This window comes from Myotis myotis, unplaced genomic scaffold (assembly GCF_014108235.1).
Source record: "Myotis myotis isolate mMyoMyo1 unplaced genomic scaffold, mMyoMyo1.p scaffold_m19_p_5, whole genome shotgun sequence".
Lineage (NCBI taxonomy): Eukaryota > Metazoa > Chordata > Mammalia > Chiroptera > Vespertilionidae > Myotis > Myotis myotis.
Genome location: NW_023416357.1, coordinates 24,981,832 through 25,006,193, shown reverse-complemented (window position 1 = coordinate 25,006,193; position 24,362 = coordinate 24,981,832). Strand labels below are relative to the sequence as shown.

Below are 24,362 nucleotides of genomic sequence, written 5' to 3'. Positions count from 1 at the left end.
ATGTGATTAACATTTAAATCAGCAGACTTTTTGTGAAGATGACTCTCCATAATGTGGGTGGGCCTCAGCCAATCAGGTGAGGCCATAAGAGAAAACTGACTGAGGTTTCCTAAAGAAGGAGTTGTCCTTAGGAGGGCAACATAGAAACCCTGTCTGAATTTCCAGCCTTCCTAAATTACAGATGTCGGACTTGCTACCCCACAACTGTGTGAGCCAATTTCTTAAAATAAACCCCCTCCCCCCCCCCCCCCCACACACACACACCTCCAAATACATATATATCTCCCCTCCATTCTGTTTCTCTGGAGAACCCTGACCAATACCAGTGTTGCAAGTTTTGGGATAGCCATGATTTCTCAACAACTAAAATGGTGAAGAATTTTTACATTTGAAAGGATAGAAAAGCATGCTTTGGGGGAGGAAGGGGACAATGATAGGCCCGTTAGCACTGACACACAGATTGTGTTTCTTTTCTAGGAAAATATATATCCTGGGAAGATCAAGTTCTTTGGCTGGTGGCTTCGTGTTGGGGATGTATGTGTTTTTCTGAGAGGAAATTTCCCTATTGGCCTATGATTACTTGTTGTCCAGATGCTGTGTGGGGAGGGCACACATCCACACTCCCATGTGGAGGGTGGAGCAGGGCCAGAGGAGTGAGGCCTGGCCTCCTGTGCCTGTGATTTTTCCTGAGAGAAATTCTCCTTGTTTACTTCACCAAAACCACAAGTTGATGGGCTGCCCGGGATGGATGGTGCTCCACAGACTGCTTCTCCCGACCCTATCAGCAGGGTCAAGGGCTCCACTTGGCACAAGAGCCCACACTGCTCTTACTCTGCTCATGCCACCTCCTCATGCCCGTACATCCGGATGTAAGGACCCCTAAATATAAGATCTACATGTCAGTTTAAATCCCTTCCTGATGGTAGAGAAAATATATTTGAGTCACTTGAATGTCTTGCATTTCGGTTCATTTTACTTTTGGTTTGGCCCTTGCAAACCAGAAAGTTCAAGTGAGAAACAAAAGTGGAGTTACTGAAGCAATGATTCCAGCATTCATTGTATAAATACTTCTTGACATCAGTTTGCATTTTCTATAGAGTTAGAGGTGGGCAAAGGACATCTCAGCTGGATCACCCGGTGACCTCAAGTATAAGTGACCCCTGACTACCCCAATCAGAGAGAGCTGAAAAGATTGGGGGGAATTTGGTTAGATACATTTAAATGATGTAAATGAAAGAATCTATATCCTTAGATGCAAACTTTCCATGTAAGATACTAAAAATGTAAATTTGAAATATTTACCTTAAGCTATTTAAGATATTAATATGGCAATATACATACTTGTATGTGCACAAATATTATGTAAACGCCATGTAAGTGAATGTAAGTGAATGCTAACTTCGAAGTGTTTCTTGCTGCCTCCCACCCCTGACTTGGGAAAACATTTATTGCCAAGTCCTCAGCGGCGCTGGCACTTTTACACCTGCTCCGGGGATTATGGGTATATTTTGAGTTTTCCAGAACATATCCTCTTCACTTCTACTTTAGTTAGTTGGATAAAGTCCTTAACTTGTTCCATTTTTAAACCGTCTTTAAAAGACTTGTTTATAAAGAAATCCAACACTTACAACTATGAGGTCAGACACCCAGGAATATTACTAAATTTTTTTAACCTTTTTTTTTTTAAATACAATTTCCTCAGTTGACCTCTATACACATCCAAAACCAGGCCTGACTAAGGTCCTTTCGGGCTAATGTGTTCCCTAAGTAATACTTGGAGGTTCAAAATAAAATAATTGTGAGGTCCTCTCACAGCATGAGGCGACTTCCTCATTTCTGATATCTGGGTTTTTTTTGGGAGGGGGGGCAGTGGGAGGCTTTGTTTATAACTTTGTTTATTTGGGCATTTGAGGTAAGCTGTGTAACTTCATTTCCCCCTCATCTGCCTTTTTTCCTCAGCAGGTCGCCATGGCAACTCGATACTTAATGACAAGTGGACTTTCTCAGGGTAGAGTTGGGGACTCCAGGGGAATCCAAAACGTTGGGTCTAGAGGCCCCAGAAACAGGTGCCTCTGCCACAGGACAGATGGGTGCTGCCATACGAGCCAGGCCCTGGCTTTCTGTCTTGTATGCCTTCCTTCTTCTTCTAAAAATAATTTACGCTGCTGGGAGGTGGTGCCTGTAGTGATGGCAGGAGAGCATCTGCCATAGGGAGGTCCCCCAGATCCCAGCCCAGCTTCTGGAGAGGGTGCAACTCGCCCTCCCTCTTCCCAAAGATGCCCTAGCAACAAGGTTCTGAGCTCAGCTCTGCACTGCTGGGCACTGCCACTGCAAAAGTAGCCAGGGAGGTGCAGGGGGCAGACAGGGAGTTTTCTGGAACGTTCTGAAAAAGGGAGTTTCCCTGAGGCCTTACCTATTGCGGAAAGGGGGGGAGGGGGATAAGGATGAATACACACCCACAGTGTGATGCTGTGATTTACAATAAGAAATACATATTTGGTCTTTGTCTACTGCTTCTGGCACAGACCTCCTAAATCCTGTAATTCCCTCTAGAAGAGCCATAGGGCATCTTATAATATTTAGTTCCAGAAACAGCTCCAGAGGAATAAAGGTGAAATGGGTATTTTTTTGGTTATTCAATCACATCTGAGTTTATGATAAGGTGGTGACTTTCTGGAAAAGCCTTAAGGAGGGGAGCTAGTTGCCAGGGAACCCAGGCACAAGTAGAGGGTGGAACTTTTAATCCCAGCCCTGGACCTCCAGGAAGGGGAGAGGGGCTGGAGAGGGAGCCCCATCACCAAGGGGGGCCGATGATTTAATCAGCCGCAGCTAAGGGGAAAGCCTCCGGGTTGGTGAACACACGGTGATGCTGTACCCCTCCCCCCACACCTTGCCCCATGCACCTGCCATCTGGCTGTTCTTGAGTTGTATCCTTTCATAATAAACCAGTAATCTAGTAAGTAAATTGTTTTACTGAGCTCTGTGAGCTGCTCTAGCAAATTAATTGAAACTGATTAACAATCCTATTCATTAACAGGAGGAGTCATGGGAACCTATTTACAGCCAGTCAGTCAGAAGTAGAGGTGACACTTGGATTTTGATGGGCATCTGAAGTGTGTTGGAGGGCGGGGGGCGGGCGGTCTTGTGGGACTGAGCCTCACCTGTGGGATCTGACCTCCTCCAGGCAGGCAGTGTCTGGACCGAACTGAACTGGCGCACACCCAGCTGGTGTCCCACAATTGTTTGGGGTGGAAACCTCCCCCAGCACGCACGCTTGGTGACCAGAAGTGCCACAAGTGAAAGAGTACTTTGAGAGTATTGTCTATAATGAAAACGAAAACAATAAACAGAGCTTGCCTTTACAACAGGGACAGTGAGTCATGAGAGAGGAAAAGCAAGCGGCAGGAACTGAGGGAATGTTGCTGGAACTGGGCTGCATTCAGAAAAGCTACCTCCAGGGCAGCTGCCCAAGTCTGGATTCTCACCAGCAGACCTGAATGGGTTATGTCCTAAAGTAACACACACACACCCAGCACTTGTGAAAGGGTGACAGTTCTCACATGAAAGATGGGAATGGGACTTTCTCCTTGGGTTTTCCTCCATTAAAAAGACTTAACCTTTGCCCTGGCCAGGTAGCTCAGTTGGTTAGAGCATCATCCTGATACACCAAGATTGTGGGTTTGATCCCCGGTCAGGGCACATGCAAAGATCAATCAATGAATGCATGAATAAGTAGACCAACAAATCGATGTTTCTTTCTCTTTCTCTCTCCCTTACACTCTCTAAAATCAAACGATAAATTAATTTTTTAAAAAAAGAAAAGAAGACTGGGCTTTAATCCAACCCTTATTTTGTGACTAAGAACAACAACCTAAAGAAATTACCAGTTGACAAAGCACAGCCAGAAAGGAGCAGCAGCAAACCCAGCTCTCAGGGTCCAGGAGCTAAATATCATTAAGGGCTTATGTGCCCAGCACCTTGAGGAGGACTTTACATGCAATATCTCAGTCCTCACCACTGCCCTATGAGGGAGTGACACACTATATTCCCATTTTACAGTTGAGAAAACCAAGGCAGAGAAGCTAGTTAACTTTCCCTGGAGTCATTCATGGCAAGAATGTGAACCAGTTGAGTTTGGAACGTCATTACTTCATTGACAAGGTTTGTTTGTGGAGTCAGACAGAACTGAGAATGTGCTCTACCCCCTTATACCAGCTATGCCATTCTGGGTATATCACAGCCCTTCTGAGCCTCAGTTTCCAGTTCTAGTAAAATGGACATAACATGTAGCTGTCTGGGTGTGAGTACCTTTAGTTAAGCTCCTAGCACCAAGCCTGACAAACAGCAGGCCCTCAATAAAGATACTATCTCCCTTTCTCATTCCCTAGTCTTCCTGAACCTAAGTCTTAGAGGTGAGGGTAACAATTCATCACCACCCCCGGCCCCAGCTGAGGAATACTAATTACTGACATTCACATTATCACGTGCAGACCTGGGCCAATCGGCTCTGCTTCCGTTCACTAAGAAAAGGCTTTTTCTTGTCCATCTCAAACCAACGTGAAGCTGTGGCTTAGAGGAGCCAAAGGTTTTTGGTTTTGTAGGGAACACCTGTCCTCGGGTCCCTGTGCTAAATGAACTCATGCAGGGCCATGGTCACAGGAGCAGTGACCATCGTACACCCCCCCGGGCGAGTCTGCAAGCACACTTGGAGATCGACCTGACCTGGAGATCACACCTCTGCAGAAGAGGCTCGAGACTGGCTCCCGTAACTGCAGCACTTAGTTAACTAACTCACCCAACCCAACCCAACCCCTCACACACCCACATACACCGTTGCTCCAAGTTTAAAGATGGTGAAGGGAGAGGTCCAAGAGTGGCTGTGGGTGGGTTGGTCAAGTCATCCCCCATCAGCAATCAACACGTGGGGCTCATGTTGGAGCCGGGGTTAGAATCCACCGTCTGCATCCTATTAGGAACTTTTATGAGCTCAGAGCATGACTATCTGGTTTGCATTTGCAACACAGAGGGAAGCAATAAGGGGCAACAGAGAGGTTTCCTAAACTTTAGGACCTAAAGGATACCTCGTGGAGGTTAGTTTCACCAGAAAGCACCTATGAGACAACCAACCAGTGCAACATGAGGGAGGTGGGGAAAGGACCCCTAAGCAGAGAGTCAGGGCACCAAGTCTGGCATCATTCATACCACCTACTACCTTTGCAGGACAGAGCAGCGAACCTTTCTGTCGGAGCAGCACCTAAATGATGAATCTCAATTAGACACGCTCCAAGATTCCTTCTAGCTTGAAAATTCTATTATTTCAGTTCTTAATAAACACAGTTTACAGATTCTGAAAAATCGTTAATGCGAACACCTAGCATATTGTGTAACTGGCATTTGGTAATTGTTTACTGCTTAAATTAATGAACCTATGCTGATAAGGATACAAATAAAGATTATTTTTAAAAAATCCAATCACAAATATATCATACCCACATATATTCCACATATACACGTGCCCTCCTAATTTTACGTTATTATCTGACCTCAAGAGTTGCGAATGGCTGTACCTCTGTATGCAAAGCAATGTACAGGCATACCTCATTTTATTGCGCTTCTCTGATATTGTCTTTTTTTACAAATTGAAGACCCTCGACCAGCAAATAGATTACAAGCTGCTGAAGGCTCAGGTGATGGTTAGCATCTTTCAGCAATAAAATATTTTTAAGGTCTTTACATTGTTCTTTGACATAATACTATTTATTATACACTTAACAGACAACAGTATAGTGTAAACATACAGTTAGTGTACAGAGCACCTGGAAACCAAAAGCTTCATGTGACTTGCTTTATGGGGATATTTGCTTTACTGCGAATAGATTACTGGTCTGGAACCAAACCTGCAATATCTCCGGGGTACCCTTGTACTAGATGTTGTAGGGAGAGGGCAGAATAATCCACACCCCTGCCTCCCAAGGCTAGTAATCCAATAGGAAAGACAAAAGACGTAAGCATATGATGACAACTCTCCGACAGGACGAGACATAATTCGAATGCAGATGTACTAAAGGATACGGAACTGGCCTTTCCGAGCCAGACACGACCATCAAGATTTTATATGAAGAAGAGATGGATCCACACAACTCCAACCTGGGTCCCAGCAGGAAACAGGGGCACACTCAAAAGGGCTGAACTGAGAGTTTTCTGCAGGGACTATTCCCAGAGGTGCAGGTAGGATGAAGCACCCAGGGGACCGGAAAGTAGTACTTCCACCAGGTCTGAAAGGCCAGGGGAGGAGGCAGTGCGAGTGGGAGCCACGAAAGGGAGCTTAGAAGAAATCAGTTCTGGTCAGAACCTTCGCAGGTTCCGGGGACAGTGGAGAGGGGGTAAATGCTCCAACACTGTCTCCTGCCTTGTGACCGGCCTGTGCCGCCCATTGGCTGAAGCCAACCACAACCAGGACAAAGGGAGGCCAGATGTTGTTGTTCGCAGAAGTCGGTCTCCTAGTACAGAGAAGGAAGAGGACAAATTGGGGAGTAGGAGGAGGAAGGAGGAAAGCACACCCACACCCACACTTTAAATTACACATACATGTATATACATTAGAGATGTATTTAGAACAAGCATGTCTTTGACTTTTCAAAAAAGATTATTTGTTCCACAAAAGGGTTTTGTGTTGTTGTTGGGTGTTTCTTTTTGTGTGTTGTTTTTGACCATAGGATTAATCAAAATTTAAATATCAAGGTCATCTAGCATATCCCAGATAATTTAATCTACAAAAGTGGAAACTTCTTGAACTGCAAATAACTTCTACAGAATGATCATATTGTTCGAGGCATGGTGTGTTTGTTGACATAGGGCCTAACAAGTGAAACCACTAAGACAACCGCTGGCCAGACAAAATGGTCTCATAAGAGTTTTCCTTAATCCTCTATCCCCAATTTCCAAAGGTAAAACAAACTCCAAACTTTGCACACTAACACATTTTTCCATTTATATTTTCTATCAATTGTCAATTAAGACAAGAATCCCAGAGGTCAGCCAAAAGTCTTAAATAACAAATCAAAGAGTCAGATATATTATCTCTGGATGCAAAAGTGCAAAATGCCATGTTATGAGAAACCACCTGGAAAATGGCACTTGGCAGGCGACATTCCAGGGATCCGCATTTCAGACGGCAATTGCTGGCCAACTAATGCTTAACCTTTAACAGGGACCCTTGGAAAAAGTTCCAAAAGTAGTAAAGCCTTCATAACGCCATCTGTTTTTAAGAGTTCTACTGATGGCAACGGGAACCTGAAACTGGATGAGGGTTAGCATGGCCCTTAAGGATGGGCCCAGCGATGGCAGAGAAGGGGATGGAGGAGAGTTATAAAAATATCTCATGGGCATCCCCCAAATAGCGACCACATATGTGAGGTTTCTCCAGGCCGTCCCAGTCTCAGCTAGACTAGCCCATACTACTTACATGTCCAATCCTAGGGAAATAGTCACACAAATTATGGTTCTTTAACTCAATGAGGAAATACACTGCCATTAAAATTAATGAGTCTGTAATGACATGAAAAATCCCTGTGTTTATTCATTCACAGTAGCATGTGAATCTCTATTGTATACTACAGATGGTGGAAGGGAGTCCAAGCTATGATGATGAATTACATGGCATACATGTCATACAGCACAGAATGGGCTTCTGAACCAGACTGCCAGCATTGGAATCTTCGCTCTGCCACTGCAAAGATGGACAACCTTGAGGAAGTTCCCAAATCCTGTGTGCCTCACGTGATTGCCATCATCAGACAGAGATAACAAGAGCACCTTCTTCCCAGGATCATTATGAGGGTGAGATAAACTCAGACATGTGGAGCTTAAACCTGGCAAGTAGTAAGTGCTCAATAAATCGAAGCTATGTTACAATTTGAAGTGCCCGTCCTTACCGTCTTGGGTTACAGATACAAACAGGAAAACGATGGTATGATGCTAAGTGCAATCAAGGGCTTCCCTTCAGGCTAACATTTTATTGGGAATGGAAGAAATTAGGAGGCCTTCCCATTCATAAAAAGAGTGTGTCATTGCTGAGTGAGTTCACCTGGGGAAAACAGGAATGGACAGACTCCTTTCTCCTGCATCCGGTCTTCCTGACACCACGGAGCCCTTCCGGAGTTTATTTCATCTTCAAAGCTTCCCCAAAGGCTAGGATGCACCAGGACAAAGGGGGGGGACCATGGCGGAAACAATCCCGAGTGTGCAGGCAGACTGGCCAGCCTGCACAATCACAGGCGTGAGAGAGAGCCAGCACTTGGCTTTTCACAGGCTGGAATGCAGGTTTCTTCATAGCGCTCGCATGTTAAGAACCATCTTCATTTTTGTGACCACCCGGGATGTTCTCTCACTGGGATGGAACAAAGAAAGGAATCCCCTTTTCCCAGCTCAATGTCTTCTTTTGAAGTTGGAAGAATAAAATTACTTTCACCTGCCTGGAAAATAGGCAGAGTAGGGAGGAACGAGGAACCAGGCAGCTCAGAACTTCTGTAAGGTGAGCCCATGGTCTGCCTTCACTCTCTTTGGGAATGAAACAGGGCATTAATAAACACCCACCTGTATCAGTTTGGTAGGAAATGACACCAAACCCTGATTCAAAATGGCTGAACTGGGAGGAAATTAATCACCTCCTGGGGTGGGAAGTGCCGAGGAAGGGTAGGGCTCCAGCCACGTGTCCCAGCTACCGGATGGGCTGCTGAGCAACCCCCCACCCCAAGCTGGCTTCACCCTAAGGCAGGAGGCAAGTACTGCTAAGCTGTTCCCCATGGCAATGGGCCAAGGAAGCAATGGAGTCATTTCTTTTTTGTGTCTTTTTCTCAGTAATGAGCAAACCTTCCTTAGAAGCTCCACAGGAGACTTTCCTTCACACCTCATTGCCCAGACTTGGCTCACACACTTTCCTACACTTGTCTCTGGGGTGTGGGATGGAGGCACCAGATCCGAGTGGGCTAATCATCTCAGGGAACGGATACTTCTGAGGCCACAGCAGCACGGAAGCACCTGATGGGCTTCGGGTGGGGACCAAAGAAATGAAGGTGAACAGATTTCAATGACGTCAACGTGCTGCACTGTTATTCTCACAGATAGCATTCTGATAGCGAAGCACCAAACACATTCAGAAACGCCTCTGCCCGATACCCCACACATACAAAGAAGCATAACTAATGACCAGATGGAGAAGGCATCAACATACCTCGTATACACGTCCAATAGCCACTCTATTCACACCCTGGGGACACTTGTAACGACTTTCCGCTGATGTGACAATACAACCCGGCCCATTGGCATTTCTGCCCCAAAGAGGACACTTGCAGGGGTGTAAACACAGAAGAACTGAGAGGAGGGCGAGTTGGGGGCACCAGGCAGGAAGACTCAGTCACCAATACCCAGGATGGAATGAGAGTAAAGGAAAGTTTTAAAGTGTGGGGGAAGGGTTTGCTCAACTCTCAAAGAGAACAGAAGAAACTATGATTGCAACAACATTTTGGAAGCTGGCAAGTAGTCAAACCAGTGGTAACTGACTTAGCAGATGAGAGAAAGCTGAAACCCAGCCCAGCAGTGCGGGAAGCCGGGAAGCAGGCTGGGACTCATACCACAGCGCTCCAGAGAGCCTCCGGAATTGGGGACACGGGCACTGGGGGGTAGAGGGGCCCCCGAAAGCAGGAGGACTGGCTGAAAGTCTGCACTTGAAGCTGTCACACCCCTCGGCCCCCTCCTCTCTCAATCCTAGCACCAAAGCGGCTGCCTGCATTCTGCAACCTGTTTGCTCTGCTGACGCAGAGACACCACGTGTGGCTGAGGGACCCGGTGCAGCTTTACAAAGGGGAATAGGAGAAAGTCTCAGTACCAAATGGACTCCTGGCCTCATTCCCGCATCTGGCTCGCAGATCCCCGCAGCCCAGGGAGTCCCCTCAGTGTGAGGATTTCTCTTCCCCGGGTCAGTTTCTCCTGAAAGGAAAGCCCTTCCACCCACAGGTGGGAGCCCTCCAGGAAAAGCTCTCAGCAGGATAACCCTGCAGCAGAGGTACCCGGGCCAGCTGCACATTCGAATCACCTGGGGAGCTTTTAATGCTCTCTACTGCGTGGGCCCTAGAAAGATCGTGCGCCATTCATTCTGTTACTCAGCAAATACACGTGCAAAGTTCCCGGGGTGCCAGGCATTGCTCCGGATTCTGAAACCCTGTTCTGGTGTTGTTCTTGGTAAGGAGGAACTATTCCCGGGCACAAGCCCCATGCGTGCATGCAGACCTTCCTGTTAGCTTTCCAGGGACCAGGCCAGGGTCAGCAGACATTTGAGGAGAGACTTTAACATTCAAGATTTAAAAACAAAAGCAAAACAAAAATACTAAGAAGGAATCAGGACGAGAACCCACGCGGGGAGTGGAGGGATGCTTCAGAGAAGCAGTCACTGCGCTCCACGGAGGCTGGCAATCTTTTCAGCTGGAAACGGAGGACAGGATGTTATACAAAGAACACTTCAGAGATTTTTCAAGAGTTTTTGACAATTAGAAATTTGATAGTAGACATATGGTTGGAAGGTAAAATGAGGAAATTTCAAAACAAAAAAAAAGGGGGAAATTTCCCAGGAAGTGAACATTTTTTCTTAAAAAGGGGACAGACTAAGAAAAAAAGAAAATTAGAGATTCCATCCAAGAGGCCCCCCCCTTCTAATTTAACAGGTGTTCCAGAAGAGAAGAAGAAATTTTTCATTCCAAAAACCTGGTCTGAGTTTCCAGATTGAGAAGGTTCACTGAACGCCAAGTAAAATGAATGAAGAAAGACACAGCAAGGTGCATTAAAATGAAATCTCATTACAGAGAGAAAGGGCAGGATAAAGGACAAGGATTCAGAGAGGGGGAAATAACTGTATTTGAAAGCAGCAGGAATTAGAATGATGTCTGACATCTCAACAGCAATGCTGACCCTGGAAGAGCAGTGCTTTCCAAACTCTGAGGGAAAGGGATTTCCCATGTAGAGTTACCACCCTTTCAAACGATAAGACTTGAAAAGATGAGAGAGAGAGAGAGAGAGAGAGAGAGAGAGAGAGAGAGAGAGAGAGAGAGAGAGAGAAAGCAAAGAAAGAGGAAGAAACAAAGAAAGAGGAAGAAACAAATAAAGAGGAAAATAAGGGGTGTAGAAAACAGGGGATGCCACCTGAGAAGAGACAACCTGAATCTCAGGGATGACGATGATGAGACAGGATGACGCTGTCCATCAGGCCTCATGAGCAGCAAACCCAGGGAGAGCAGCAGGCCGAGGGCCTGGGGGGCAGGAAGAACCAGGAAGCACATGGAAACATGTGTGAAGATTTTAAAGTAGTTGTCTCTGGAGCATAGCAGCTGAGGTTGGTGAGGCTAGTGATTGATGTTTCCACTTATAAGCCTGGTGGTACTATCTGATATTTCAATGACGTACTGTGTATAGTTTTGATAAAGAAGGAAGGGAAGCTCAGGCTATGAGTCAGATTCCAGAATGAGAACCCAAACAAGGGTCAGAAGAGGTCCCTGAGTAGTGTCCTGGAGAACCCACTTCCAGAAGTCAGCAAAGGTACTTGGTGAACCCTCTGGGCAATGAAAGGGTTGAAGAAGGTAGGAACTGATTTGCGACAGCATGGATGGACCTAGAGGGTATTATGCTAAGTTAAGTAAGTCAGACAGAGAAAAACAAATACCATATGATTTCACTTATATGTGTAATCTAAAGCAAACAAAATAAAACGAACAAACAAAACAAAACAGAAACAATCTCATAGATACAGAGAACAAATTGACGGTCACCAGATGGGAAGGGTTTGGGGGATGGGCAAAAAAGGTGAAGGGGATTAAGAAGTACAAATTGCCAATTATAAAAAGTCACGAGGATGTCAAGTACAGCATAAGGAATATAGTCATTAATACTGTAATAGCTATGCATGGTGCCAGGTGAGTGTACTATATTCATAAGGAATATAAATGTCTAATCACTATGGTGTACCCCTGAAACTAATATTGTATGCCAACTTTAATTAAAAATCAATTTAAAAAACAACAGCAGGGCTGAGCACGTGGCAGAGCAGGTGAGAACGCCATGTCCCAGGAAACAGGCCATAATGGGTCACTATTTCCCTTCAAGGAAAGAGTTCCTAAGTGGGACCTGCACGGAGTTACAGAGATCAGTAGGAACAGGATAAAAGGAAGCTCCATGCCAGGCATGGACAATTTATGGGGTGAGAAGACAAGCAGGCAAGCAGTTTTGGGAAATGTTCCTTGCTCTTTCCACTGTCTTCCTTTCACTCTAGATTAGGGAGAGGTTGGCTCTGTCTCCTCCATTAACCCAGCAGTGCAGGCTCACACAGCTCAAGGCTGAAAGCCCCACCAAGCCTGAAATCCTGAGTCCACATGGGTTCCCCAGTCACCTTCCTTGGTACATCCTATTTGCTTCTTCCATGTGTGGCCCACTCTGAGAACTTTTTTCTTTCTTTTATTTATTCTTTAAAAAAAAATTTTTTTTTTTTTATTGATTTCAGACAGAAAGGGAGAGGGAGAGAGAGAAAGAAACATTAATGATGAGAGAGTATAACTGATCGACTGTCTCCTGCATGCCCCACAGAGGGGATGGAGCCTGCAGCCTAGACATGTGCCCTGCCTGGGAATTGAACCATGACCTCCTGGTTCATTGGTGAAGGTTCAACCATTGAGCCATGCTGGCCAAGCAGACTTTTTTCCTTTCTTTTTTCAAAGCCCACCCTACCTCAGGGCTACACCCTGGAAGCAAGGGCTTTGACTAGAGCAGGGGTGGGCAACCCCTGGCACACATGCCAAACATGGCACGCCAGTAACTTTTGCTGGCATGCGAAATCCTCTCTTATAATCTTCCATTTACAACTTTTGTCTTAATATCGACTTTTTTATTTTTCAGATAAATTCAGTGTAGGTGCATCTTAGATAAATAATTTTACATAACAAGTTATCTTAAAGACCATAGACATGGATTGACGAGAGAGGGGAAGAGCAATTTCTATGCCTCTGCCTTAACTCTCCCTGCCTTCCTAGATCCAACCAGTGTTTTGGTTTCATCCACATAACGCTTGTGAATCCTTGTTCTCAGTGATGAATTTTGTTAAGTCTCATAATAGAAGTAGCCTGATGGATGAAAGTAGTAGCTCGTGCATATCTCTGAAGGTCACGAAATATAAACCTGATGTAAAATCTCTGCCATCAGTGATGCAGCAGCAAAAGTCCCACTGATAATATCAAACGGAGTCATAAAGTTTTCTGTCGGCCTATCAGTGTACATGTACACATTAAAAAATAAATGTATTTTTCATCATCATATACTGTGTTTTTGTCGCTCGAATGAATTTTATTATTTCTTCAAGGTTCTTCACATACATACACCTTAAGAGATATCAAGTAGGCATAACGTGTTCTCAAAAAATTAGGGTTGGCACGCAGAAGAATTTTGAGTCAGAGATTTTGCTGGTTTTGGCACACACTCACAAAAAGGTTGCCCACCCCTGGACTAGAGATTCTGAAGGCAATTAACTGGGTGGGTCCAGTACCTTTTCAACTTCATTAACACCTCAGGGGGTAAAACAGAGCCACTGTACATCTACAGATTAGGGAGTATTTTATGGTCAGAGTAACACTGAAGGGTGGGACCATCCCCTTGTACCTTACTTTTCAACTTATATGCAAAGTGATTTCCAAGTGCAAAGTCAGAAAGTACTGGATTTTTATGTGTATTTAAAGATACTCCTATATTATTTACAGAGGTAATGCCATCGCTCTTTCTTTCTTTTAAATTATTTTTAATATATATTTTTATTGGCTTCAAAGAGGAAGGGAGAGGTAGAGAGAGAAACATCAATGATGAGAATCATTGATCGGCTGCCTCTTGCACCCCTCAATTTCACCCCTGTATTTATTCACTGCCTACCAGAGAGTAGCAACATGACAGAAAGCATCCTTCTCTTACCAAACATCTTTCATCTGGAAAATCGTTGATTTGTGGATACTACAAACGAAACATTGTATGAATCAGTGCGGGGGGTGGGGGGAGCTGCCCAAGCACACTGTTTAGTAGCCCGGGGCTAAGATCCCTCCTCCAAGGGGTTCGTGACCTCCGGAGGGGTCATAAACTGTTCCAGCTGCTGGAAGACGCAGCTCTGCTCTTCCCCAGACCCCTTCCCTGCTAGCCAGCCACCTGAGGGGCAGGGGAGAGGGCACCGAAACAGACGCGGGGTTCCTGGAACCGCGCCCCCACCCCCCATTCCCGTCGTGGGCTTCAACAGCACCTCTCATCGGGTGTCTTGGAGAACCGTGGCCCTGGGGCCCCTCCAGACTTGCCCCGTGAGTCCCCCTTCACACACACCCGGGGAGCCTCCTTCGTCTAGTAATTGACAAACCCGGTCCAGCTCGGCAACTCCTCCCAGGGAACCGTCTCCAAACACGCCAACCCCAGTGAAAACAAGGCGCTTACTCGTCAGTGATCTGTGAGATGCACAGCGGAGGCCCTCGGAGACTGGCTGCTGGCGTTTCTCTGAGGCTGTGGCTCACTTTCCACACTTAGGGATCCAGCCTCAATCTGCACCCCAGCGCGATGGGATGCCCATGCCCGAGGTTTCTGTTTGTTACGCAGATCCCTACCTCCAGTTTTGAAGTCATCTTCGGGGGGGTGTCCCATCCGACGCCTTCCGCGGAGCCCGGGCGGGGGCAGCGGGCGGGAGTAAATCCTCGGGGCTGGGCGGGTGCGCTGGGCGATCCTGACCCTAATCACCTGCGCGGGGCGGGCTCTCCGCCCGGGACGCGGGCCCGCCGTGCGCCCCGGGGCTGCCCTCCCGCACCATGGCTCCTGCAGGATTCTCGGAGGCTGCTCCGTCCGCCGCTGCCCGAGGGAGCACCCCTCCTCCCTGCTGCAGGCCCCGTAGGGGAGGCGGTGGAAAGGCTGTAACGGAATCCCAGCCCGGCTCGTCACTCCCCTGCTCACTTGTCAAAACTCCACAGCATTCCAGACCCTTCCTAGCCACTCCCCTCTCGTGGAAGAGGAAACCGCCCCGGGGAGGGTCTCGGAGGTTTGGGGGTGCAGATGCAAGTGCTCGGAGCTTCCAGGGGTCACTAGGAGCAGGTCTGAAGGAGAAAATGCCCCATCCAGATACCCTCGCGGGTCCCAAGGTCTCCTTCCAGCCGCCGCTAGAAGCTCCGCCCCCACCCCCCGCATCAATTCATTTCTTAACCGCACGGTTTCACGCGCCGCGGCGGCAGCAGCACGGTTCTTACAGAGAGTGGGGCGAGTCCCAAACTCGAATCACAACCTTCACATCGGCAGGATGTCAGGAAACTTTCCAGAAATCCCCCGTTAGATTCTGCTGGAGTAACCAAATTCACCGCTGCTGAATTACAATCGCCGGTGACTGCACGACTTAAGCATTTCCTTTATACCTTCTCGGCTCCGCGCCCCTCCCGTCTTCTGGGGGTTCAGTCAAGTCATCCCCGGAGAGGCATGAACGGGCTTGGGCTGTGCAGCCATCTCTCCAGCTGCAAACTGATGAGGAAGCCCGACCCATGAGGCTCAATTGTTTACATCACACCCACTGAGGGCTTCCTGTTTTAAATTAATGGGAAGACAAATAAGACAGGAAAAGAATGTTTGCTTTTCTTAAAGCTGGGGTGGGGGCCAGGCAGAGAGAGGAGGAATCACCCCACATTTCACTGCGCAAAGAGGTTGTTGCAACTGTATTTCATTCCATTTTTCTACTTTACACTTGTTGAAAACTGAAAGCATTGCTGTGCCAAACCTCAAACCATTAAGGGACTAGGGCTGGAAACATTTTCACCTGGCTTCGGGGAGGGGTCCAGGTTGGAGCTACCAGGGCGGGCTAGAGGCGAGGAGACCTCCTGTGGTGAAATGCACACATTTCTGCCCAAACTGAAGCCCGGAGCCTGCAGGAACCTGGACGGGTGCACACACTCACCCCACTCTTTGGGGTTCATACCAGAATCTTGCCTTGTCCCATTCCCCAACTCTATGCCTCTAAGCAAGGGCCCCCCTCCTGGGCAGCCAGCAGCCCCTGAAAGTACATTAGCTTTGCAACCGACAGATCTGATGGAATTCGAAGCAATTAATTACAAAGGAGTTGGCAAAAGAAGGCTTCCTTCCCAGTTCCATTACTGCCATTGGAATGGGTAATTCCAAAAAGCCTTGGGAGGGCCAACCATGTCAAGACCCGCCTGGACATCTGCCCAAGTCTCAGAAGCAGCCCACAGAGCGCCTGGTAAGTAATCATCGTAATCACCAGTCTGGAATTACCCCCAGTTGCTTCATTCAGGTTGGCACAAGAGCAAAGCGGGAAGCAGGCAGGACTCAAGCCCTGACATTGCCCCTTTGGAACTACTGAGGGGAAACAAACCCTCGATAAAGTGTATCTCAAGGAGGTATGGGTATCGCGGCCAACACTGACACGTGGAGTTAGGAGAACACTACATGTGCCCAGTGAGAACTAGCTTTGCAAGTCTCAAAATATTGCAATTCCTGGGCCAAAGCAAGTTAGGCTGATGATTGTAGAAAAAGCCAAGTGTATCAAAAGTCTCTAACAGAAAGTGTGTGCCTTACGAATATTACAAGAGTCTCAGTGAATGCTAGGTCCTCCCCATTCCCTTGTCCTTTTTTCTGCTCTGAGGTGGTAGCCCTCATGGATTCATTAACATACTTTTTATGAGGCAGCTGGGCGTCTGATAAGTTGTATGGGAGTTAAGTACAAATTGAATGATTTTCTAATAATTTCAGATGTGCTCCTTTTCTTCCTTTCTCGTTGCTTTCTGCACTGATAGTTTCTTCATGCTGTACTTCTAACTTTCTCCTCTTTCAACCTGGTGTGCAATTTATGATGTGCAAACCAATGCTGTTTAAAGTAAATCTATGATCTCAAGCATAATGCAAATCAATATTCCCCCTTCCCCCACCAACTTTGTTGCCTAAGCTCAGTTTAGGGTGTGTATGTGCCGGGAATTAAAATGTAACCACATCTGTAGAAGATCTTAATTTCAGGAAAGCCTTGAATGCATATGACATTCTCATCAGCAAAGGCCAGAAAGATATGATCTGGTCGGTCTTTTCCCTTACGGGGTCTCACTGCTGACTGGAAAAGAGATCAATGGCTCAGTACACAAAGGGGTGATTAAAATGTGGCCTCCAATTTTAAACTGGGTCTGGTTTAAATAATACTTAAACTTGCTATATGCACAGCCCCAGAGTCTAAAGATAAAATTAATTTGAATGGGAACTGTTGATGTGTTAGGAGAATCCAAAGTGGATCCAACGCATGAAGGAAATGCTTCATTAAAACCAGTTCCGAGTTCAGCATGATTACAAAAGCAGTATCCTGATGGGTGAGGATCAAAATGACAGGCACAAATGGGTTTAATATCTACATTGGAGGAAACCTGACAAAGACATGAGGATCACAGCAGACCATGCAGTTAATATGAGTCTGCGCGTTGTACTGATAAGAAATAGGCTGCAAGACACTGGGGTGAATTCACATGGGTGGGAGTCTGACACAAAAGGGAGGTGCCTTTCCCATAATAAAGAATTTGGCAGCAGCCTCTTCTCAGGGTCGTATGTCCAGTCTGAGGCCCCTTATTTTAGGGGAGATGTAGAGACCCTGGAAAGGTTCCAAAGGAGAACCTAAATGATTAAAGAGACAGAAAATAGAACCTATGAGGGAAGGTTAAAGGATTTGGAGTTGTTTAGTCTAGAGTGAAAAAGTGCTTAAAGGCAAATGTAACCGTCTCCCATTTGAAGGGTTATAATAAAGAGGATTCGGACCAGCTGTTCTTCATCTCTACAGAAGACAGAAGAGGTAAGAGGCTCAAAAGCAAGATTAAAATTTAGGTCAGACACAAAAGCACACTTGCTTAATATAATAGTAACTGACGACATGGACATCGCTGTGAGGGAGATCTTTACCCATCTGACTCCACCTGAAAGGATAGTCCTGCATGCTTAGGCAGAAGCCAGGCTAGAGAATTTCTTTCCCTTCTAGAGCTGCAATGTTCTTCATTTCTCCACTGAACGAGGGAGAGAAGGTCCTGAGTGTCCGGGTCCCCTAGTTCACGACAAGGTGCCAGGAGAATACAAGGCTGCCCACAACAGATGCCCACATCTCATTGGATCTTTGTTTATGGGGATGGGCATCTCTAAGAGTGTGTCCAACTTCAGACACTGAATAGATGATAAATATATTTTATAGATCACTCCCCTGTAGAGTTTCTATATAGGCAGCATTGCTTTTCGTTTAGTGGGCATACAATTATTAGTTGATGATAACGATAATAATGATAGCTCTGAACCTTACTATAATTATGTTGGGCACCGTCCTAACTACTTTATGTAAATTATTTCTCTGCCTTGTTGTTGTTTTGCTGTAACCCTGTGAAGTGGTAATAATTAGTAGCCTGAGTCACAATGAGGTTAAGTAACAGCTAGTAAACAGTGTAATCCCAATTCAAACCCATTTAGTGTGACTCAAAGGATGTGCTTAAACATTACACCGCTGCCTCCCATCATTAAGTATTTTTAGCTCTTGGGAGGAAGAAACACTGCAAAAGGAAGCACTGATGCTTGTTGACCCCAAATGATCAAAAACCAAGCCTTCCACGGGTTTACATTGCCCGAGGAATGCAGTAGTTTTCCCCAGCACAACAGAGGAAGGAAGGACTGACTTTGCCTTCTGACCAGAAGCTATCCCCCACAAAGCTGAAGAATCGGATCAGGGTTCACGTGTATTCTATTAATTAGAAACACTTGGCTGCTATAATCTAACCTCTCAGAGAGTAGGCCTTCCATGAATGTTGAATGAATATAAATGCATTATAACGGTGATGCTTTAAGACAAACTGAACTAAATTGAGTTTTTCCAGCATACTGGTGGTCAAGGCTCTGATGGGTCATTCATACAGACCTCTTATCAGATGTTCCTAAAATCTTAAATTCCAACTATTTCCTTTAATTCAGCACCCATGAGAAAGCACATGGATGGGTCACATATTTTCCCAATGTCAACTACTTTCAGATCAAGAAAAGATTTGTAATAGGGTTTATTGAGTGCTGTTGTGTATCAACAATAGATGATTCATGAGAGAAACAGACATCAAAATGATTTTTAGAAAGGCAAACGAACCACACACAAACAAAAAATTAAAAGCCTTGATGCAAATTACTCCAAAGGAAAGATATTTTCCCATTAGGACAATTTATCCTGAGTCTATAAACAGAGAGGGGCATAATTATCCAAGTGTTTGTTAACAGATCTAAACCTTATGTAGCTATAAAAAGCTGGAGAGAGGAAGAAAGAGGAAATTCCCAGGAGATCCCCAACCACATCCAGGGCCTAACAGAGCTCCATAAATACAAAGGCCAGCAGTGATACCAAGGGAAGAAACCTCAGGGTTTTAACCTAAGCCACAGAAATTGTCTTAAATCTAAACAATGACAATTCTATCCAATACACTTCCAGCCTACACATGGGCAGGGTGATGACTTATTGGTGTTCCAGATGTAATGAATAGAAACATGTTGCCCAGAATAAAAAAAGTATTCAATAAACGTTGGTTGAACAAATGGATGAGTGAACGAATGTCTGAACAGATACCCAGGCTGCCTCTTTCTGTCTCTGACTCTCTGTTGGGAAGATGTCTTTGATGCTTCAAACCCAAAGCTCCCACACAAGGGTTGGACCATTGGACACTGGTACTCCGGAAACAGTTCATGGAACCAGAGACAGGTTTTCGACCCAAAGATATCGATCTCTGCAGATGTGTTCCTTGACCTCCTTAATGGAATGAGAAAGTGTAAATGAAGTGTCTAGGACAGTGATGGCGAACCTATGACACGTGTGTCAGAGGTGACACGCGAACTCATTTTTTTTGGTTGATTTTTCTTTGTTAAATGGCATTTAAATATATAAAATAAATATCAAAAATATAAGTCTTTGTTTTACTATGGTTGCAAATATCAAAAAATTTCTATATGTGACACAGCACCAGAGTTAAGTTAGGGTTTTTCAAAATGCTGACGCGCCGAGCTCAAAAGGTTCGCCATCACTGGTCTAGGATGATGCCTGATATTGTAGGCTAGTGGTTCTCAACCACCACCTATTATGACCCCAAGGGACATTTGGCAACGTCTGGAGATATTTTTGGTAGTCACAACTGTGGGGAGGGGAGCTACCAGCATCTAGTGGGTAGAAGGCCAGCAATTTGGCTAAACATTCTAGAAAGCACAGGACAGGTCCCCACAACAAAGGATTATCCAGTCCAAAATGTCCATAACAATAGTGCTAAGGTTAAGAAGCCCTGTTATAATCCATTAGAAATGTATTAAAGCCTGGCCAGTGTGGCTTAGTGGTTGAGCATCAACCCATGAACGAAGAGGTCCCTGGTTCCACTCCCGGTCAGACACATGCCTGAGTTTTGGGCTCGATCCCCAGCGGGGGGCATGCAGAAGGCAGCTGATAGATGTTTCTCCCTCATCGATGTTTGTATCTTTCTATCCCTCTCTCTCTAAAATCAATAAAAACACATTTTTAAAAATAAAAGTTTCCATTTTCTTCCCTTTCCTTATTTTCTACAGTACTGTGCTTATGGTAGGTATCTAGTAAATCTTGGTTGAGTAAATCATTGCACAAATGGGCACATGAATGTATGAGTCCTAAAATATTTTGCTAGTAAACACCTGACATGAGGGTGAAGTCTAGTCAAGGCAGGGGTCTGGGTGGGAGTTAATGAAACTAGAACCAGAACCTTCAAATACCCAGGTCCAATGAAAAGAATTCTGAAATAAATCCAATCTACTACTAGGGGCCTGAGCCCAATGGAAGTGATGTCAGAGTTGGTCCTAGGAGAGCTGAAGACCTGAACGGCAGCTCCTCCCCATTTGTCCTCCTCCCATGTGACTTGCTATTTACTCTGCAACTGTCCCTTCATCTGAATCTAATGCCCACTCCAAAGAATGATACAGTAAAGGAGGCAGAAAGCCATGGAAGAACGTGTTCAATCTCTCCTCTCATGTCCACCAGTCATCTCTGCAACAATCATGCAACTTGGGGCCCAGTCAAATCAATTCTCATCAAGAATGCAAATGAAAAAACACAGTGGGAGCAAAAAGGCTGTGCAGTTATTACTTGAAGGTTTAGTAAGATCAGTTGCAAGAACTGGAAACCCAGGAATAAAACGCCTACATTCCTGGAGATAACATTAATTACTTTAACACAAACCAGAAACAGAGAGATAGAGAACACAATTCCTTCCATCTCCCATTCTCCAGACACGGTGGCAACGTCTACTTCCATTTCCATCCTTTAGAGCAGTGGTTCTCAACCTTCTGGCCCTTTAAATACAGTTCCTCATGTTGTGACCCAACCATAAAATTATTTTCGTTGCTACTTCATAACTGTAATGTTGCTACTGTTATGAATCGTAATGTAAATATCTGATATGCAGGATGGTCTTAGGCGACCCCTGTGAAAGGGTCGTTCGACCACCAAAGGGGTCGCAACCCACAGGTTGAGAACCGCTGCTTTAGAGTCACAAGAGAGATTTTTGTGTACTTGTATATGAGAAATGTCAAAACTTAACTGTAGTTTCCAGTCATCTTTAAGCACCTGTGGGAGATATCCTGAACTAAATTACCTGTGTAGAACTGTGAGAACAAGGCAGGTACTTGTTTGCCTTGGGTCCCTGAATACATCTAAACTGAATTTATCTCCCCACCTCTCCACTCTACCCACCTTCACCTGGCTAATCCCTTCTCCCATCTCTGGACTAAGTTTAGAGTCCAGGGATAGGTCATCCTTCTCCAGGGATCCCACTTTGGGCCTCCTCTAGAATATATCCAGGCCCTCCTTGGTGCTACCATAGCATCCCAACTGACCATTCACTAATCTGCTTACCCTTCCAGGCTGTAAAATCTTTTCGGGTGAGGTCATGTGGCCTTACTTACTATTTTATTCCCAGGGCCTAGAATTGTGCCTGGCACATATGGGTGCCCCATGAGTATTTGTGGAATGAATGAGTATAAATCAGGAGACTTCCAAATGCATATTCCCACAACTACCTATTGAGTGCCTAGTATGAAACAGATCTTGGTTTAGGTGCTGGGAAAACAACTCTTACTACCTTGATATTAAAAAACAACAACAACTGTAAAAGTAATCATAGCTAATGTTTACTGGATATTTACTATGTACCAGGCATTAGGCCAAGCTCTTGTATATATTCTGTTTTAATCCTCCCCCTAAAACCTATGTGGCAGACACTATTTACTATTCCCATTGTACTAATGAAGAAAACAACAAGCCACTCCTATGGGCCTTAATGTGAAAGAATTTCTGACATTGAGGTCCCCTGGGTCCTATTCACATGGGCTTAACTCACAGCAACTAAGAAAAGGTCACCTGTGAATTCACGCATAAACTTTGCTGATAACTATCCCCTTGCCTGGGAAGTCCCTTTCCACTCCGCATATTATCTGAAATTTATTGTGAAATATTTTGATTTGGACTATCAAGTGATGACAACTGTTGTCTACACTGTAGAGGCCGTGCGCTAATGTGTGAAGGACACCGAGGGCAGCAGAAACACCACTGTCTCGATCTGCAGCAGAAGGCTCTGCAGTTAGCAATGGAGGGGAGAAATAGTGTTTCATCTGTGGAATAAGAGACTTTTAGGTGGGTTAGAAAGGTTCGTACCTCTGTCTTTGTGTGCTGAGCTGTAAGCATCCAGAGAAGCCAGCTCCCTAACACCTCTGAGTGATGCTGCAGCTGTGGAAATCCATAGGTCCAGGGCCCCCCCAGTTACTGGAGGATTCTGTCTGACAATAAGGTCAGGTGATTCTCTGCACAGAGGACTGGTGCATAGCCCTTCAAAGTGAACCTTCTGGGAAGGGGCTCATTGGAGCCCCTACAAGAACAAGCAGCAGAGATGTCACCACATTTATAAAAGCAGGCTGCGGGGCTATTCTGTGCCCGCTTGCTAATACCCACTCTATGCATGGCAGGAGGCAAGGACTGGCTTCCATGGTAAACCACTGCTTTGGTAACCTGCGACCATGTCCATCCACAACCTTAATCCCGTTTAAACACATTCCTGTCAAGCACATTTGATTTGAAGTTTTCTCTTCAAGGACCCCATACGAGAGTATTATAGACCCATGTCCTTGTCTCTGCCTCTTGGGCCTGTGCCATGTACTCAAGCTCCTGTTCCATCCCCCCAAGTCCCTACCCTGTTCCCTGGACCAGAGGAACTCGTTCCAGCCCATAGAGGTCTTCACGTTGACCTCCCCCTGAGAACTGGGCTTGGCCATTGCAGCCACTGCCCGCCTCTAGGCCTGGCCCACACCTCCGCCCTGCCAGCTGGCTTTACAATAGTGAGCACTATGATCCCCAGAAGGGCCTTCCTGGACTCGAAGGAGAGCTAAAGCAGGTTAGGGTCACAGGGACTCTTCCTTTCCCCCAAGGTCTCCATCTACCAGGGGCTGGTGCCCTTCCTTCCACAGGCTTGAACAAACGCTGCCAGAGAAAATACAGGAAACCCAGTTAAATTAGAATTTTAGATTAAAAAAATAATACTTTTTAGCATAAGTATGTCTCAAATATTGCATAGGATTTTTCCCCCTAAATCTCACAACACTAATTTGTACTTGCTACTCAGTTTTTATAAAAATCGCACCAACATTCATGTAAATAATTATACAGAAAACAAAACATTCATACATTGTTAAAACTTGGAACCCTTGAAAATACGCTTTGTGCTCTGTTTCTCACTCTGATAGACGCCTTCTTACAAGGATAGTATTTTTAGAGAATTTTTATAAAAATGTATTTGAGCCAAACAGAGGATACGCTTGGAAGCAAGATCTTAACAGAATGAGAAAAGTGCTTCCAAGGAGAGGTTTTTAATCATCTTTTTTATAGCTCACTTGGAGTCCTTCACCTCTGCCCAACCTTTCTCACTCGGTTTATAATTCTCCCCTGATCAGTCTTTGCTTCACCTTGACTTGCTGTCTTATGATGATATATCAAAACATCCTCTTTACAAATCAGTGAACCACATTAAGGGAATATCGAATGGCTAGTAAGTCGTTTCCCCAATTCTTCCAAATTAGCCTCAAGAATCAGATTTCCCTTCCTGATTGTCCCATGCTCTCTAACTCTAAGAAAGCCTTCCAGAAGAGCAACACCAGGACTCCAACCCCAGTTTTTATCTGGCCCACCACTGCTGCCCGTCAGGTGGAGAAGGTCCTAATTAGGAAAAGCAAAGAACCAGATAAAGCTCCAAACAAAGTTC

General features: G+C 45.5%; 1 protein-coding gene across 9 annotated transcripts in view; it reads right to left on the bottom strand.

The window, feature by feature from the left end:
- Nucleotides 1-24,362, bottom strand: part of PDZD2 (PDZ domain containing 2) — a 319,250-nt gene that overhangs the window by 150,217 nt on the left and 144,671 nt on the right. Inside the window, exon 1 of one of the 9 annotated variants that reach the window (XM_036309065.1) lies at nucleotides 14,667-15,218. The exons of 7 other annotated variants lie outside the window; for them this stretch is intronic. The gene's annotated coding sequence lies outside the window, so the exon portion shown is untranslated. One more of the 9 variants, XM_036309062.1, reaches the window with a different exon arrangement.